The sequence below is a fragment of the Mus caroli genome, unplaced genomic scaffold (assembly GCF_978045245.1).
Source record: "Mus caroli unplaced genomic scaffold, Mus_caroli_1 scaffold_4, whole genome shotgun sequence".
Classification (NCBI taxonomy): domain Eukaryota; kingdom Metazoa; phylum Chordata; class Mammalia; order Rodentia; family Muridae; genus Mus; species Mus caroli.
Window position 1 is genome coordinate 119992573 of NW_028227259.1, and position 16662 is coordinate 120009234.

Below are 16662 nucleotides of genomic sequence, written 5' to 3' on the forward strand. Positions count from 1 at the left end.
AGGAGCTAAATGCTGGCAGCATCTGCACGGGCTCAAAGCAAGTCCTTCCCAGTCAGTTCCAGAGACAAAACACCCACTCCACATTAGGGCTTTGCAGAGAATCCATCCCAACTCTAAGATAACAAGCACTTTTAATAGAAATTTTAATTTAGTGGTTTTGTTTTTGTTTTTGTTGCTTGTTTTCAAGGCAGGGTTTCTCTTTGTAGTTTTGGCTGTCCTGGAACTCACTCTGTAGCCTAGGCTAGCCTTGATCTCACAGAGATCCACCTGCCTCTGCCTCTCGAGTGCTGGGATTAAAGGCATACGCCACCAGCACCCAGCCAGCAATTTTTAGTCTTTTAAGGTATGTCTATATGTGTGGGCGTGCGCAGGTGCTGTAGGGGCCCGAAGAGGTAGTGAGATCTGTGGCTGGAGTTAACAGGAGATTGTGAGCAATCTCAGTGTGGTGCCCGGCTTCCACTCAGGTCCTGGGAAGAGCAGCAAGTGCTCCTAATTGATGAGCCATCTGACCATCCCCAGCACGGGGTGTTTTATGCGTCAGTGGCAATGCTATACCACACACAGTAACCGACACAGACAAACCTGCCTGGTGCCCAGATCACTTGTCACAGTTGCCCTTGTTGCATTGGCTTGTGTTGCTGAATAGAGAGACACTGGGGTAACTCAGAAAACAAAGACTAAACACATACCTCACCACGAAAGGTAGGCCCGCTGGCTCTCATCGAAAGGCTGATGTAAATGTTTTCAATCGCAATGATTTCGTTGTTCCTTAAACAATGCTGGCTAGGCAGGGTGCTGGGGTGCTGGGGAAGGCAGGTCACGGATCTCAGGTGTATTACCTGGCGGTGCCGGAAGTGGCTTTTCCTCCGCAAAGCAAGCGAGCTAACGGTTGGGCTCTGGAAGGCGCAACAACCTCTATTTTTCAAAGATGGCTTATTTAGACCCTGCTAATGGGGATGAGAGAGCAAACTGGGTTGGAAGAGCAATCATTTTCAAACCACACCACCCCTGAGCAAGACATTTCAGTTCTAAAAATACGCCAAGCGCTCCAATTCAGAGAGCAACGTCTTCACCGGTTGTGGGAAATCTCTGTGCCCAGAGAAATTGGTCACATTAAGTCAGCATCTCGATTTTTGTCTACACCGTGCATAAAGCATGCCCATACAGCCGTTCGTTGTTCGCTCTTAAGAGTTTCATCTGAAGCACCGTGGGAGCTAACAGATCAATTCTCTGCGCCTGACTTATTTCCGGGGTCGAGGAGCCTGAAGTCTTCTAGCTGAGCCTCACCCATTTCCCCTGCTTAGAGCTCCAGAATTTATCTCCGCTTGTAGGTGGTCCGTGTCTATGCGTTATGAAATAAAGGATCCTTGTCAATCTCCGTGGTTCAAATATAAAATCTTAAAGGATTTGGAGCCTTCTGCTCATCTTTTGTCAACAGAACTTCCCTGGAGGAAGCAGCTAAGACTCAAAAATGAGAATGAGGAGGAAGAGGAGGAGGAAGGAGAGGAGGAGGAGGAGGAGGAGGTCAGGCTGGAGAGATAGCTCAGTGGTTAAGAGTACTGACTGCTCTTCCAGAGGTCCTGAGTTCTAGTCCCAGCAACCACATGGTGGTTCACAACCATCTGTAATCGGATCTGATGCCCTCTTCTTGTATGCCTGAAGACAGCTATAGTGTACTCATATAAATAAAATAAAGCTTTAAAAAAAAAAGGGTCTTGTTCCAAAGAAAGAAATAATAGTCATGTAGTCATGAAATCCCCTCTTCATTAAGAAAGAAAAAGAGAGGGCAGAGGAGAGGTGGTCAAGTACTTGCCTAACACATTCCAGCACCCAAGTTGCATCCCCAGAACCCATGTACCATGTAAAGGCCCCAGCCGTGATAGAAGGTGTTTGTAGTCTCAGTGCTGGGGAGGCAGAGACAGGCAAATCTCTGGAAGGCAGCTGGGCAGCCAGCCTCTACCTGACAGAGTTCTAGATCAACGAGCGATGCCGTACCAAACAGAAAGCAGAAGGCAGGAGGTGAGATGCTGGATGGGAGAAACCCTTGCTGCATCTGCTGGTTTCAATGGGAAATGTCCCTCACAGGGTCGTGGGTTTGAACACTTGATCCCCAGTTGCGGGTGCTGTGGGAGAATGTTACCAGATAACCTGGCTGGAAGAAATGTGTCTACTGGGGTGAGCTTGCCCAACACTCTCTCTCTCTTTCTCTCTCTCTCTTTCTCTCTCTCTCTCTTTCTCTCTCTCTCTCTCTCTCTCTCTCTCTCTCTCTCTCTCTCTCTCTCCTACCTGGCAAGCAGGCGGGCTTCACACTCCAGCTACCTTGTCTTCTTACCCCGAAAGGCTCTTCTTTCCCATCTGTAACAGAAGCAAACCCTTTCCTTCCTAACTTACTTTGTGATCACGGTATTTTTTTTTTTTTATCACAGCAAAAGAAGAGTAACTACTGCATCGCACAAACCTGTCAACCCATGATCGATCCCCAGAACCAAGGTGGGAGAAAAGGAACAACTCCTTCAAATTGTCCACTGACCTCCATATGCCCAGTTGTGTGTATATGAGCGCGTATGCGCACAAGCATGCATGCACACACACACACATACACACACACCTCGGGATGAGGATACAGATTGGTTGTTTATGCATGCATATCATACACTGTGTCCTGAGGTGGATACCAGCCCCCAAAACACAACAATATGACAAACTATTGTTTTGGTTTTTTTTTTTTTTTACATCACCCCAGGGATGGAAGGTTCCTGGAAGCAGAAACCCACTGCATTGTTGAGTCTTTGCAGTGTGCCACAGAATTAAGGGACTCTGAGCTTATGTTCTCAACTGATCTAATAACTTGATTTTTTCCCCAGTTTATTCTCAGTGTCTCCCTCTGTCTCTGCCCACCTTCCTGATAAACCCTAAGTTTGGTGAATTTCTTAATTGTGTCTCATTCCTCTCCCACCTTCATTGAGACCTAATTAGCCTGCTATAAAATGGAACAAGGAGGGGAGATATTTAGATAAGGATACACTTAGATACATTGTTTCTTTTCAAGACCGAGTCTTGCTATGCTTGTTGGCATGGGTTCTCCAGGCTCTTGCCTCAACTTCCTGCCTGTTGGGATTACAGGCAGGCATCGCCACACCTGGTCATTTAGATACAATTTCACAAAGTTATGTACCCGGAGCCACTCCTCTGTGGGTAAGTAAGAGCAGAGGCCATAGCTTTACTTAGGTCTGGGGGTCTGTTCCCAGCACGTCATGGGGCTCAATACAGCCTCTGACTCTAGCTCCAAATTATTGGATCCCCTCTTCTGGTCTTTATGGACACTGCACCCTTGTGCACACACCCACACGGACATACACACAAACACACATAATTAAAAAAGTAAGTTTAAAGCAGTCATAATTAAAAAAAAAAAAGGACATTCTCACTGAGCCCTCAACTATCCCCTCATACTGTTAAAACTATTGGTCCTCGTTCTCATCTTCTCTTGCTTTCATTTCCTCCCTCTTTAAAATATTATATAAATCCATCTGTACAGCCCACACCCTTTTATGTCTGGCTTCTTTCACTTAGCGTGATACTTGCCTCAACCATGCATGTCTTAATGCAGAGTGGAGAATCCTACTCCAAGGGCAGGCCACCGATTTGTTTATCTTGCTTTTCGGTTTCTAGGTTAATGTGGGATGGAAAGGAATCCCCAGACCGCCGTCTGTGCTGTGTCTTGCTTTAGTGTCTGTAGTCAGCATTCACAGTTTTCTTTTGTGTGAACCCCGATCTTTTCTTGTTCGTCTTATTTATAGGACCTTGGTAGTGCCTAGTGACTGAGTGAACTGATTTCTTAGGTTTAGCTCAGTAGTTGGTGCTGTAGAATAGAAAGCCATTAATTATTATTCTTTGTGCTTTCATCTTATGTTTGATTATCTCTCAGGAGTCTCGTTGGTGTTTAATAAGTTTTTAGTGTCTCTTAGAGCTGTTCGCCTTGTAGTTCCATCAGCTGTAAAGAATGACTCGGTTCCTTTTAAATTGCTTTTGTAATGTCTGAGGGAAAGGAGAAAAACGGAGAGTATTGTTGGGGTGTGGGGCTGGAAGGACACAAATAGGATACCAGATGTGATCGCCTGAGCTCCCTGTATGGGAGATGGCAATGAAGACAGTGGGCATCTTAGAATCTAGCTGGGATGTGAGTGGAAGAGAAGGGTGGGCCTGGCAAAGAGTCCAATGGGGACCCACTTCCTACTTCAGAAAACTGTATAGAGTATGACTGTCTCCTGTGATGGTTTGTATATGTTGGGCCCAGGGAGTGGCACTATTAGAAGGTGTGGCCTTGTTGGACTGGGTGTGGCCTTACTTGAGTGGGTGTGGCCCTGTTGGAGTGGGTGTGGCCTTACTTGAGTGGGTGTGGCCTTGTTGGAGTGGGTGTGTCACTGTGGGTGTGGGCTTTAAGACCCTCATCCTAGCTGGCTGGAAGCCAGTCTTCTGCTAGCAGCCTTCAGATGAAGATGTAGAACTCTCAGCTCCTCCTACATCATGCCTGCCTGGATGCTGCCACATTCCTGCCTTGATGATAATGGATTGAACCTTCAGAACCTGTAAGCCAGCCCCAACTAAATGTCCTTAAAAGAGTTGCCTTGGTCATGGTATCTGTTCACATCACTAAAACCCTAAGTTCAGCTTCTGCAATAAACATCAGAGGAACTTGAAATAGGAGGGGACAACTGTAAAAGATCAGGCCACTCCTTCTAGACTGTTCCTCCTCCTCATTTCAGTGCCCCATGCCCAGTCTGTTGGGAATGCTTTTGTTTTTTTGTTTGTTTTTAAATAAAAGCTATGCTGGGCTTTTCTTTTATTTATTTATTATATGTAAGTACATTGTAGCTATTTTCATACACTCCAGAATAGGGCATCAGATCTCATTACAGATGGTTGTGAGCCACCATGTGGTTGCTGGGATTTGAACTCAGGACCTTCGGAAGAGCAGTCCGTGCTCTTAACCCCTGAGCCATCTCTCCAGCCCCCGGGAATGTTTTTATTTTTGTTGTTTTGTTTTTGTTTATAGACATATTCTCTCTATGTAGCCCTGACTGTCCTGAAATTCTCTATGTATCCCAGGCTGGCCTAGAACTCATTAGGTAGCCCAGGATTACCTCGAATGTCAGATCATCCTGCCTCCACCTCCAGGGTGTTGGGACTATAGGCATGTGCTACCATGCCTGTTTTATGGGGTCCTGGTATTCAAACCCAGGCCCTCCTGTGTGCTAGGAGGGTAGTGTGCCCACTGAACTTCATCCCCCCACATTTGAGATGTCTTTTGAGGTTAGAAAGGTAAATCCAAAAGGTAATGGGTGAAGGAGGCGATTGGAAGAAAATAAAATAATTTCTTGGATAGACTGTCTATCAAAATGTCACCTGTGTCTCTATTCCTATTTTAGGAAAGGAGCCGTTATGAGAGCATGGGGGAAGTTCTCGTCATTTGAGGTGAGAACCTATCTGTCTATCTGTGCAGCATACTTAGACTGAAGCCTTTCCTGGCTCCAACAGATGGATGACAAGGTAAATAATGTATCAAGCACCCTCTGAGGACCCTCACCCGGGGAAGAGAGGGCTGCCTCTGCAGATACCTGCTCTGGCCACTAGAGAGCGCTTCTGCTTTGGTGAGGCAAAACCACAACCAAGCAATGGCACTTCTGGAGGTCTGTCTAGGCAGAAGCCCAAGGGCTGGAGAAGTCTAGGTGTACATTCCGCAGCGTGGGATGTGTGGGATGCAGAGAAACGCCCACGTTTCAAATGAGACAAAGGTTATTACTAAACAAGGAAGCTAAAAATATGCCAGGGGGCGTGTGTATGGCAAATACAGAAAAGACAGAAGTTTAGACATTTAAAAATGAAGTAAGTGGGCACAATCAGATACCACTTCACACCGAGAGAATGGCTACTAGATATTTTAAGATCTGGAGACTAAGTAACGTAGGTGAGGGTTACAGAGACAAGGGAGTCTTGCTTCGTAAGTGCTAGTAACTTTAAAAGGCGTGGCAACTGTGAAAACCCATTTGCTGTTCTTCAAAATGTTAGTGTAAGACCCAGCAATCCATTCCTGGTCATAAGCCCCCAAAGAACTGGGCCTTGTGTGTGTGTGTAAATACCTTTAATCCCAGCACGGAAGAGATAGAGGCAGATGGGTCTCTGTGTGTTCAAGGCCAGCCTGGTCTTCACAGAGAATTCTGGGCCACCCAGGGCTATACAGTGAGACCCTGTCTCAAAGAAACAGAAATGGGAGCAGAGTGTTGAACAGACACTTGGACACCAGCTCTCACTCAGGAGGTGGAGGCAGGGTTAGGGCGGTAGCTCAGTGCTTAAGACTGCCTGCTGCCCTTCCAGGGGACTAGAGTTTCCTGCCCAGCACCACGTGGGACAGATCACAGCAGCCTGTAACTCCAGCTCCCGGGGATTCCATGTCCTCCTCCATTGCATGCTTCTGTCTCCTCTCTGCCTTTTTGTGTTACACACACACACACACACACACACACACACACACACAGATTTAGAAAGAAAAAAATCCCCAAAGGTTGAAACATTATAGATATCAATCAACATAGATGTATGGATGTTTAGAAAGAGAAGGAAAAAAAAAAAGTCCCCAAAGGTAGAAACATCACAACTGTCAATCACCACCTACAGAGATTTTTAAACATGGAGTATTGGGCTACGTATAATGGTAAACAGCTTTAGTTTCAACACTCAGGAGGCAGAGGCAGAAGGATCTCAGGGAGTTTGAGGCCAGCCTGTTATACAGAGTGAGTTCCAGACCAACCCCAGGTTACACAGAGAAATCCTGCCTCAAACAAACAAACAAACAAACAAACAAACAAACAGATGGACAGACAGACAAAAAAAAAAAAAAAGCATGTTTGGGCCATCAAAGATGGATCATCAGGGAAAGGCACTTCTTCACCACTGCCCGACAGATACCCACCCAGCTCAGTGAGTTTGATGCCTGGGACTCACATGATAGAAAAAGAGATTGGATTCCCACGAGTTGTCCTCTGACCTCCCCACGTGCACTGTAGAATATGTGTGCACCTTCCACACTTAAAGAAATGAAGTGCAATATAAAAAATTAAAATTAGGGATGAGCGGGAGGTGGTGCCTTTAATCCCAGCACTTGGGAGGCAGGGGCAGGCAGATCTCTAAATTCATGGCCAGCCTGCTCTACAGAGTGAGTTTCAAGACAGCTGAATAATATATATAAATGTATACAAATAATATATTATACAAAGAAACCAGAGGGGAAGCCGAGCGGTGGTGGCACACCCCTTTAATCCCAGCACTTGGGAGGCAGAGGCAGGCGGATTTCTGAATTCGAGGTCAGCCTGGTCTACAGAGTGATTTCCAGGACAGCCAGGGTTACACAGAGAAACCCTGTCTCGAAAAACAAAAGAGAAAAAAGAAAAGAGAAAGAAAAAGAAAGAAAGACAGAAAAAGGAAAAGAAAGCAGATGGAAATTAGATAACATATAGTTACCACAACACCTGCCCCTAGATAATTTATAAGACCCTGGAACACCCACAAACCCACCCGGAAAAGTTAGAGGCTATGGGTAAGGACCGCCATTTATCCTCCTGGGTAAGCCTGCAAAGAGCGCCAATTTCAAACAGAAGGCTGGCATCAGCCTGGGTCCCAACAATGGGGACTGTCTAGGCAACATCTGGGGTAAAACATACACAGGAGTGTTTAAAACCGTGTTCTCAGTGCACAAGCCAGCCAAGAAGGCGTGTCTGTAATTTGCTTTGCTATCCTTTTCCTCAGTAACCCTTCTTCAGCCATGCTGCTGTGGAGGTCAACCAACTTGGTCCATGTCCTGGAGCCTAAGGACCCTGCAGATGTTACAGAAAGAGGGAAGAAGAGGGAGAGGGGGAGGGAGAGGAAAGGCTGCATTTGTTACCTTGATGATTTTTAACTTTTTTAAAATAAAAATTTAACATTTAGTTTTTATTTTATGTGTATGGATGTTTTCCCGATGTGCGTGTGCGTGTGTGTGTGTGTGTGTGTGCGCGCGCGCGCGCGCGCGCGCGCGTGTACACACATACCACTTATGTGCAGTGTCTGCCGAGGCCAGAAGAGGGCGCCAGACCCCCGAGACCGCAATGGGTGCTGGGAATCAAACCTGGGTCTTCCAGAAGGGCTACCGGTGCTCTTAGCCATCCAGGGAACTCTTTGGCCTCAAACCTGCTAATTTTAAAGATGGAGAAAGAAGCCATGGGCTATTCAAATCCTTAACTTTCTTCCTTGGAAAGCACAGGGGAGAAGGAGAGAACCAACTCCCACAAATTGTCCTCTGACCTTCGCACACATGCACACACGTAGCCGCATAAAGAAATTTACAATAAAACTTGAAAAGAGCCATGTGTCAACGACCATGGGTTGCTTCTAAAAGCTAAAAAGGCCAGGAAATGGATGCTTCCAGAACGAACTTGTCAACAAGCACTGGCTGCTCCCGCCAGTCTTCAGACACCTGGCACTTAAAGAAAAAGGATTACGCAGCTGTGGGAAGCGAATGCATGGGCCTCCTTGCGGCTTCTCAACCCACTGGCTCTCTTCTCCCTCAAGGCTGTCTGTCCAGTGTCTGTGTCACATGGTGTGCTGTTCCCACAGAAACGGTAGTCCCAGTCCCGTTCTGTGTAGTCATCCCTGGACCATCCTTCAATCCCCGCCCCCCGCAACTCCAGTGCGCTTTGATCCTGGTGCCCGCGGCCTCTTCCTCAGCTACCTGTGAGTTTTCCCTATATGGGGTCGGGGTGGGGTTTCTTTGTAGAATGCCACCCTCTCCACAATGCTGTCCCTGGACACCTCTTGGATGATGGTAGTTCTCCCCGGGCCCTACCCTAGACTCTGTGAACCTTCCTAGTGGTTCATTTTTCTCTGTGGCTCATTTTACTGACTGACCCTGATTATTGTTTGTCACTGTTACTGGAAAAGGAGTGACTTAGCCCGGGACTGTGTTTCCCCGGGTGGGCAGCCATACCTTGCGCCTGTTGGGCAAGCGCTCTACCACTGAACCATACACATTGGCTGATCCGGGGGTTCTAACAACTAAACCGGTGTTAGCAAATAGTAGACACCTGATAAGTGTGTGCATGCGTGTACATGTGCATGTGTGCATTCGTGCGTGTGTGTGTGTGTGTGTGTGTGCACACGCGTGTGAGTTACCAAACTTGTGATATCTGATGAGGTCTTCATAGTCTCCCAACTCAAGACATAATGAAATCATTTTAGTCACCAAATTTTTTATTATCATCCAGTTCTTGGTTCGTTTCACTCTATTTTATTTGGAGATGGAGTCTTGCTATGTAGCCCAGGCTAGACTTAATCTTGCACTCCTTCTGTCTCTGCCTCCCAGGTACTGGGGTCATAGAGTGCACCACTGTCCTCAGCTCTTATCTATTTCCAAAGTGGCCTTTGCTGGCATCTTCTGCTGTTCAGCCAATACAAACTCACTGAGGGAGTCCTAAGAGCTAGGCACTGCTCAAGCTTTGGGGGACGGATGCTTGGAGCAAAATGAACATAGTCCTAGAGTGTGGGTAGGCATGGAGCTGGGTGGGGTAAAGGTTTAAAAATGAATATTAGGTTGACAAGAAAGGTGGAATTTGGTCTTCAACATCACTATGCAGATTTAAGATGAGCCTCACTGGAAGGTATGGGGTGGATTTATTTTATTTTTAAGATTTACTTATTTATTATATGTAAGTACACTGTAGCTGTCTTCAGATACACCAGAAGAGGGCATCAGATCTCATTACAGATGGTTGTGAGCCACCATGTGGATGCTGGGATTTGAACTCAGGACCTCCAGAAGAGCAGTCAGTGCTCTTACCCGCTGAGCCATCTCTCCATCCCAGTGGAGTGGATTTAATCATAATCCAAGGTTTGGGTGTTTGTCTTCTTGGCGCTCTGCCAAGGCACACGACACAGGCCGGCCAGAGCCGGTGTATGCTTTCATCAGCGCTGAGAGGTTGACATTCATCTAGTCTCTGTCACACACAGGTTTCTGGTCTGCTGTCAGTACTAATTATGCTAAGGATCCTGAAAAAGAAGACCTGGGCAACTGCAGGGATTTAATGACATTTTTTCCCACCATTTGCCCTGAGAGAAAAGTTGATGTGAGTTTTATATGCTCGAGCGACTTGTAGTGTAATGAATTGGGGATTGTGGCACTACCCTGAAGCCAGCAAGCTGAAGGGATTTTTCATTGTATTCTTTTCTTTCTTTCTTTCTTTCTTTCTTTCTTTCTTTCTTTCTTTCTTTCTTCTTTTTCTTTTTTGTTTTTTTGAGACACACTCTCACAATGTAGGACTGAGAACTTACCATGAAAACCAGGCTGGCTTCAAATCCCCAGTGATTGGCCTGTTTCTGCCTCCTAAGTGCTGGGATCAAAGACCTGCACCATCATGCTAGAAAGAACTGTTTTTATAGTTTGTAACATTGTGTGTATGTCTTTTTGTCTGTGTGTCCATCTGTCAGAGGTTGACCTCAGGTGTCTTACTCACTTGTTTTCCCACATTATTATTTTGGGGCGCGGGGGAGGACAGGGTCTCTCTGTCTCAATAATTCAGTCAGAGTTGTTGGCCACCAAGCCCCAGCCTGCCCTCCTGTCTCTGCCTCCCCAGGGCTGGCACAGGCTGCTGCCCCTGCCCTAGAGGCTGATTGCAGGTTCTCATATTTAAATGACACTCTTCCAACTAAGTCACCCCCCACCCTACCCCCAGCCCTCTTCTTCTTGTTGGTTGCAGCAGGGTCTCAGGCTCTACTAGCCTGACCTACCACTCACGTGAAGCCCAGGCTGACCTGTGCCTATGGCAATGCATTTCTCTCCTTCCAGAGCCCGGGGGTTACAGGTGTGAGCCATGCTCAGATGCCGGAAGCTTTCCTGAGGAAACATAACTAGCGGAAAAGCCTGAGCATCGGAGAAAATGAACTATAATCAAGTAGCAGAGAAGCCAGTAGCCATTTAATTATGTTTTGAAAATGTATCTTTCCTCACTAGGCTAGAATGTTTTTTGTTTTGTTTTGTTTTGTTTTGGTTTTGGTTTGGTTTGGTTTTTCGAGACAGGGTTTCTCTGGAACTCATTTTGTAGACCAGGCTGGCCTTGAACTCAGAAATTCACCTGCCTCTGCCTCCCAAATGCTGGGATTAAAGGCATGCACCACCACTGCCCGGCTTTATCTATGGTTTAAGAAGGAAAACATAGATTCAGAACTACCCACTCCACCGCAGAGAAGGCACTGGGAACGTGTCAGGCTCTGAGAGAGCATGGCACAGTCCACCATGATGGTCATCACAGTTAAAATTTGGAAAACGTTTATTTATTTATTTATTTATTTTAGTTAGCTTGTAAACGCTACTAGTTTAAATAAATTACATTTCATGTGTTCAGTGGGAATGCTCACGTGATACATGTGTGACAGGTTAGTTCTCAGGCCAAGGTAAGTTTTGTCCAACAGGGGACATGTGGAGCACAGAGGGTTTTTAGGGCCTTGAAACTATTCTCTGTGATCTTGTTAGGTGGCTACACACTATCATATGTTGTCCAAACCCATGGGACAGAGTGGGACATAGGGTGACTACAGAATAAACCTCACCCCAGATATGTACCCCCAGAGAAATGGAAGCATCTCCATGTGTTCCTGACAAATTACTCCACAGCCCAAGTGTGAACCTCCAGCGCTAATTATGGATTCTCCATCGTCAGTTGCAATCCACAGTACTGCTGTGGTGGAGCATGGCACTGATGGGTGGGGCGGGTATGGGGCAGACCTCTCTCTGCAGCTTCTGCCAGGAATTTAGGTTTACTCTAGTTACCTCAGTGGTTAAGAGCACCGACTGCTCTTCCAGAGGTCCTGAGTTCAATTCCCAGCCACCACGTGGTGGCTCACAACCATCTGTAATGGGCTCAGAGGCCCTCTTCTGGTGTGTCTGAAGACAGCTACAATGTATTCATATATAATAACATAAATAAATAAATCTTTTTAAAAAGAGTTAAGTCTAACAATCGGATGGCTTTGTGGTCTTGATCTTATAACAGTTGTCAGAAGACATGTTCAAGATTAGGCCTGTCATGGGAAAGGGAGGGTTCACCCTGTCCTTTGAGAAGCAAAAGTCAGATCTATAGGAAGTTAGTCTCCCTGGGGACATTTTCTACAGTGGTGCAAACTTGGTTCATGCTCTTGTAATTTCTCTCCCAGGGTCTTGTAAGGAAACCAAACCAAACCCATCCAAAAAGGCAGTTGGAGAGAAGATGGTCCAGCAGTCATGAGTGTTGTGTTTTATAAAAAGATAAGGAAGGCAGGGATGTTTGCTCTGGAGGCACGGTATGGTGTGGGGGAAGGGGGTGCCTCTGTGGGTCCATGCAGAGGCATCCCTTCCCCCTCTGAGGTACCAGCCACACGGATCAGGATCGAATAGTATATATAAACTCAGGGCACTCGGAGAGGAGGGCGGGAGGGAGGGAGAGAGAGAGAGAAGAAAGAGGCAGGCCATGAGCCAGAGGAGTGGGGTAAGGAGCAGGAGCAAGAGAGTGAGGGTGAGGGTGGGGCAAGCAACCCCTTTTATATCAAGTCAGGCACACCTGGATGTTGCCAGGTAACTGTGGGCGGAGCCTAGATGAAATGTCAGGGAGCATTTGCTGTCTTTGTAGGCTTTGTTGATCCCAGCCCCTAGCACAGAATAGATACATTCATAGTCTCTGGCAGTTGAATATTTGGTCCCCAGTTGGCAGTGCTGTTTGGGGAGAATTAGGCAGTGTGGCCTTGTTGGAGGTAGGCTTTGAGAGTTAAAAGACTCTGGTGGCACACGCCTTTAATCCCAGGATTTGGGAGGCAGAGGCAGGCGGATGTCTGAGTTCGAGGCCAGCCTGGTCTACAGAGTGAGTTTCAGGACAGCCAGGGCTACACAGAGAAACCCTGTTTCGAAAAAAAACAAAAACAAAAACAAAAAACAAAACAAAAAATGACTCTCACCATTATGAGTTCCAGCTCTCTGTTTCATGCTTGTCGTTGAAGGTTCACCCTCTCAGCTTCCTGTTCTGGCTGCCATTTCTCTCAGCCACAGTGGGGCCTTTTCCCTCAGGAACCATAGGCTCAACTAAGCTCTTCTTCCAATTAGTTGCTTCTGACTCGGGGTTAATCACGGCAACAGATAAGTGACTGCTCTTGCAGAGGACCTGGGCTCAGCTGCCAGTGTAGTGTCAGGGAAATGTTAGCAGTACCCCCCAAACCAGACAGGAACCTATCAGATGCAATCACAGTAGGTAGGGCCTTTTTTATTCGAGCTAGCTCGGGGCTCCTCAGCACAGGACTGTCACACAGGACAGTTTTGGCGATGCGGAGTCCCGAATGTCTATCTGGGCAAGGGGCAGGGCTTTATAGTAAGTAGCAAGCAGGGAGCGAGTGTGCAGGCATCTAATTGGGAAGTTACTATGGCCTTTAACATAATTTGCTGGTGCTGGGAGTCATATTATAAACTTAACTTCTACTCCCCTCTGCATTGGTGGTCATTAGGCAGGGGGTGGGCTTGTAACCTGGGGTGACAGGCTTGTTAGGGGAGTAACCTGGAGATGCTGGTCTTGTTGGTGGTGAGCCTAGACACTGGAGGTAGGTTCGGGTTTTGTTGAGGTCGGGGGGTAACATGGAAACTAATGTTAGGTACTGGCTTGTTAGTTTACCTGAGTTCAAACAGGTTCAGGTTCTCTAAAATGGAGTTTGTAAGAGATTTGGCCTCTCAGCAGCACCCAGATGGCAGCTCCCAACCACCTGTAACTCAGGTTCCAGGGGATCTGACATCTATGTCCTGGAACTCTTCTTGTAGATCAGGCTGGCCTTGAACTCAGAAATCTGCCTGTCTCCCGCCTCCATAGCGCTGGGATTAAAGGTGTGCACAACCCTGCCTGGCAGCGGTTTCCATGGTACTGAAGGTCAGACCCAGAGCTTGGCTCTTGTTTCATCAGCCTGGACGACATCATGGAACTATATATATAGTCTGATCTCTTGGTTCCTTAAATTACCTGGCCATCCCCTTCCCTCGATTTCATCATAGTGGTGGTGCTGGTGGGGGCGCTGGAGCAGGAGCTAAGAAGCTCGGAGTATTTAGGTAATTTTGCAACTGAGCCAGCTTTATAGTGGGTTCTCCCTACAGAGAAGACTCTCCATGATAGAGACGGATGATGAAGCCTGATTGTCAGGGCCCTGATTTACAGCGAGTCTGGGATGGAGCTTGCTTAGCAGGCAAGGACTGTCTCCTCGGTTCAGTCTTTAGCACCGTACTCTCGAACAGATTGCAACATCTCCTGCTGTCTGGCTAGTAATGCTGTCTGCTGTCTTGGCATTCCTTTCCCCAGGATGGCTGCAAGGTACACCCTGGAGCCTCTTAGGGACTTTTAAAATACCCCAAGTCTAGATCCTAGAACAGGGAAATGAGCTGGGAGCAGGGGAGGCCCCTGTGTTAGTATTCTTTTTGTTTTATGTCTTAACTTTTTTTTTTTCTGAATAGCCCTGGCTGTCCTGGAACTCACTCTGTAGACCAGGCTGGCCTCGAACTCAGAAATCCGCCCGCCTCTGCCTCCCAAGTGCTGACATTTTATCTTTTATTTTTATTTGCATCTTTCAGTGTGTGCAAGAGTGTCCAGGGGAGTATGGCATGCGCGAGAGATCAAAGGATGACTGGTGAGAACCGGATCTCTATTTCCTCCACGTGGGTCCTGAGGATCGAACTCAGTTCGTCAGCCTTGGCTGCAGACGCCTTTACAAGCTCAGCCACCTCACTGGCCCACATGTTAGTAGTTTTCAAACCTCCTCTGCTGCTCCCAGTGTGCATATGGATTGGATGCTCTAGGTGTATCTATCCGAGGAAGCCAAGCTGTAATCAGACAAGCATGCGGTTACAGTCTGTTTTTTAGTCTGAGCATACTCATAAATATCTATTCTGTGCCAAGGCCTGGGATAGAGAAAAGTAGAAGTCACTACAATTTGGTGGTTATAAAAAAATGGGCTTTAGAGCCAGGCCTTGGTGTCATAACCAAAATCCCAGCACCCAGGAGGTCGAGGCAGCCACATCTCGGAGTTAAAAAGGCCAGCTTGATCATGGAGTTCCAGGAGAGAGAAAAGTCTGTCTTCAAAACCATAAATAAATAAATAAATAAATAAGAACGAAAGAGCCCAGTTCAGATCCTAACCCAGCACTTATTGGTGTGTGACTCAGTTTCCCTCCCTTCTTTTTCTGTCTAAAAAAATCAGCCCCTCCCTCACCGCTACATCCAACTCCCACAAAATATCTATAGTCTCATAGGGTCAAGAAAAAGGTCATTGCCTTTCTCATGGTCCCTTCAAAAGCCTCCATTCGGACCCCAGGTGCCTCATTTCCTGGCGTTGCTGTCTTGATTTTTTTACACCTGTCTCTTTTGTGTGTGTGTAGGTGCACTGTGCACTTATGTGCAGGTGCCCGCAGAGACCAGAAAAGATCATCTGATCCCTTGGAACCGGAATTACAGGGAGTTGTGAGGGGTTTGAGGTGGGTGCTGGGAACCAAGGGAAGATCCCCTGGAAGAGTCGCTGAGCCATCTCCCCAGCTTTTGCGGTTGCGTTAGACAACACTATTTCGAGCTCGCTCTCTAGAATGCGTTTCACGGTTACATAATTTAGAAAAGCTATTCTTAGTTGTCTTAGAGTGCAGAGAACCTCACTCAGTGCTAGCAAATACTACACTCCTTCTCTGAGATTGCCCCTTCACAGGTCAGTTTACACCCTACCCCTGTGTGAATGCAAACAGCGCCGCCTCTTCACAAACACCTTCCCCCACATTGCTAACGAGGCTGGGCACTTTCCACACACTGACGGCCACTGGGCTTTCTCATTGAGAGAAGGGGGCGGTCTAGTGATCCTGGCTTAAATTTACTTGAACATATCTTTGTGGTGAGACCTCACGATCTTGCTGCGGCTCAACCCAGAGGTACAAGGCAGGCAGGCTGGAGTGGGTTCCGATTACTCCCCTGCCTCAGCTGTACCGCACAGCCTCCTGATTCCCCCCACGTAACCCCGGCGCCTACGTTAGGCGTGGGCGATGGCTCAGTTGAGTGCATTCCTGCAGAGGGCTGGAGTTTGTTTCCTAGCATCCTTATCTGAGGCGGGCAGTTCGGGCAGAGCTCCCCGCAGGAGCTTGGACTGAAATGGACAGCGCCGCAGGGGCCCCCATCTCTAAACACAGCATCCTACGAACCGCCAATTTCAAACTTCCCAGCCCAACCCCGCCCGGATTCCCTTGCCCTCTTCCTATTGGCCGCCAGTCAAAGGAAGAGACAATGTGATTGGCTTTTCCATTGCACTTCCTCTAGCCCTCAGAGATCTGGGCGGGTCCTGGTGGAGACCCCCGCTGTCCATCAGTAGATGGCGAGCGCTGATTGGGTGAGACACGGCCGAGACCTGCCCACGTCGTTTCCTTCAAACGCTGGGGCGGGAGACTCAGGGTGGAGCGGAGCGGGGTGAGTGTAAACCGGGGGTCTGCGGAGTGTGAGTCTAGGTTATGTGTGTGTGTGTTTGTGTGTGTGTGGCTGTTGGGGGATTGGAGAGGCTCTGGAGGGGAGTCCCCTTTCCCAGGTCTCCTCGGTCGACCCCGTCCAT